Source organism: Felis catus, chromosome B2 (genome assembly GCF_018350175.1).
Source record: "Felis catus isolate Fca126 chromosome B2, F.catus_Fca126_mat1.0, whole genome shotgun sequence".
In the NCBI taxonomy this organism is placed as follows: Eukaryota; Metazoa; Chordata; class Mammalia; order Carnivora; family Felidae; genus Felis; species Felis catus.
The window spans coordinates 2,903,874-2,906,803 of NC_058372.1; the positions used below are offsets into that span (position 1 = coordinate 2,903,874).

General features: G+C 50.1%; 1 non-coding gene across 1 annotated transcript; it reads left to right on the plus strand.

The window, feature by feature from the left end:
- Positions 1-1,126: 1,126 nt before the first annotated feature.
- On the plus strand, positions 1,127-1,232 carry TRNAL-CAA. Its single transcript has 2 exons — positions 1,127-1,164; positions 1,187-1,232. It is a non-coding gene; the product is annotated as a tRNA-Leu (tRNA).
- Positions 1,233-2,930: the final 1,698 nt, after the last annotated feature.

Genomic DNA, 2,930 nt, shown 5'->3' on the forward strand with positions numbered 1-2,930 from the left:
TTTCCTCCTCAGGTGCTTGCAGAGCGGACGCGCGGGCTCCCTCCCCTGACGGTGGGGGAAACCGGGACGAGGCTTTTTTAGGAACTGGAACGACTGAAGGGCATCCTCAAGAGAACGCAGGGAAGATGGAGAGGAGGAGGGTTTGACCCTGACACAACGCAGGGGGATTAAGCCTGGCTGTCCCCTGCGGGACTGTCCCCGTAGTTTCGGAAATGGAGGGTCTGTGTTCTTTGGGGCCGGGGGGGGGGGGGGTGGTGCAGGACCGCCTCCAGCTTTGTCCCTCACGTTGCATCGCGAGCCCCAACTCATCCCAAGACAGGAGTGAGCGGCGGGTGAGGAAACAGTGCTCGTGGTTCGTGACTTAGCGGCTCGCGAGCACCTGCAGAGAGACCGGGGTCGGGGGGTGGGGGGGTGGGGGACAAATTCCCACCCACCCAAAGGAGGCGGCAGCGCCAGCCCCGAACTACTCACCTACTTCGAGTCAATACTTCCGTTATCATTAATTTAAGGCATACTGTTTGGGCTTTTCAATTCATGAAGACAAATGCCACTTTGACCAAATATGAGGAAAATCATGCGTCAAGTTCATGCAGTACCCACGATGCCAACTCCTACGAAGTCGTGTGTACGTGCTATTTTGTTACAGAAACGACACCGAATTTCAGGCATTGAAACTAACGCGACAAACCTATGCCTGGGGGAATAACATTTAATCATTTCGACTTGACCGAAGAAACAATCCAGCCGCCGCTGACTCTTAGGAGGACACTTCCAGGTGGGCCGGGGCAGGGGGCGCTAAGCCCTGCTCTCCGGGTCTCGCGGCACCTGTTACCTTCTGAACTTAACCGTGGGGGGAGGGGCGTGAGCCCCGCGGGAACCCGGGGCGGGGGGGGCTCTGCGGCCCGCGCTTTCCTCACCCCCACCCGGCGGGGCGGAGGCGTCCCCCGGGTCCCCCCGGGTGTCCCCGGCTCCCGGCTCCCGCTCCGCGCGCCTCAGCCCCCGGCTTCCGGCAAACTCGCCTTTCGCCTCCGGCATCGCGCAGGCGCAGTGGGCTGGCGCTCGCCGCGCGGAGTCCGGTTCCCTCTGGTGCGTTTACAAGCCGGTTAGCGGCCCGCTCTTCGCGGGTGTCAGGATGGCCGAGTGGTCTAAGGCGCCAGACTCAAGCTTCGCTTCCCGCGCTTGGGGCTTCTGGTCTCCGCATGGAGGCGTGGGTTCGAATCCCACTTCTGACACACTCCCGTTTTAGTTTCAAAGTCTGCAACTTTACGTATTCAAAGTCTGCAACTTGACGTAACCGCCGTTTTAGGCAGCAAGAGCGGATCTTCCCCTTTCTCCCTATTGCTGCCCGCACTTCACCCTTTTTAAGTCGGTGGGCTTGCATGTCTTTCTCCTCTGCCGGTGCTTCCTTCGTCCCTCCTTTCTGTTTCTTTCTTTCTCTTTCTGTGTGGAATCTCAGTAATACATCAGTATTAAAATGTAGGTCTTACAACATGGATGAGGTGAGGAGGGTTCTAAGTTCCTCCCTCCAGTATTTGAACTGCTCTGTGACGGGCAGGGGCACCCTCCACCCCTCCACCCTTCTCCTGCGTGTGCCTCCACCCACTGCCCTCGCCTCAGCCTCTTTTTCTTCTCCGACCTTCCTCTTTCCTCCCCTGCACACCTTCTCCCCATCACTTCTCCCGATGGTCAGGGCGTGGGCTGTGGCGTGAAGAGTCTGGATGTGATGTATTCTGTGGCATCAGATCAGCGAGACATGAGAGGCAAAAGGGTTAGAACAGCGATTCTCAACCAGGGGTGATTGGCACCCGGTGCCACCCTCCGTGGACCCCCGGTAATGTCCGCAGATACATCTGATGCTGTATGTGTGTATATTTAAATACATACATATAGAGATATAGTAAGGTTCATTTAAAAGGCGGTACACAGGGGCGCCTGGGTGGCTCAGTTGGTCAGGCGGCTGACTTCAGCTCAGGTCATGAACTCACACAGTTTGTGAGTTCGAGCCCCACGTCGGGCTCTGTGCTGACAGCTCTGAGCCTGGAGCCCGTTTCAGATCCTGTGTCTCCCTCTCTCTCTGCTCCTCCCCTGCTCACACTCTGTGTCCCTCTGTCCCTCGGTAGTAAATAAGCATCTAAATTTAAAAAAATAAAAATAAAAAACAGTATACAAATGATCAAAAATATGAGATAGTCATTTTTAATTGATTTATTTGTAGGAAAAGAATATACAATTGTGGGGTGAAAGTACGTGCAAAAGAGCAAAATTTGATTTTTTTCCTGCAAAATTATCAAGTTATTTGTACCAAGTTAACCGAAGTTCTTTCTGAATCGCCGAAATAGTCTGTTGCCTCTTTGTACTCCTGGTATATTTTTAAATAATTTGAAGACAATCTACATATTTTTAACTTCCCAATAGTCACTGTTATTATTGCTGTGGATTTACATGTTATCTGTTTAAAAAAAACAACAACTATGCCTCATTTTTACACAATTCTGACTTGTATTCATGTTTTGTCTCCCATGACAATTCCTCTTGACTTGATTTTCACAAATGTAGGGCCTAACTTCAGAATAGTAAAAAACCCCGAAGATGTCTTTTGTGCCTAACTCCTTCAGCTTCTCTAGAATGGCCTCCAACTGACAGAAAGATTTGCTCTTCCACTTTAAAAAGGAAGAATGATAGACATAATTAGGTTTGCTTTGTCATTTTTCAGACTTGGACTCAGAAGTATTGTGAGAATTCTCATATTTACCGAACTTAGGATTTAAAAAAAAAAAAGACTAACACTGAAAAGAGAACAGTCTTCCTGGATTAATTGTGTATGAGGGTGTATTTTTATTTCATAAAAATAAAGTAAAATACATAAATATAAATACATATCAATGATCTTTTATTTCTCAGCTTATAGAAAACGTAGTCATGTTCAAACA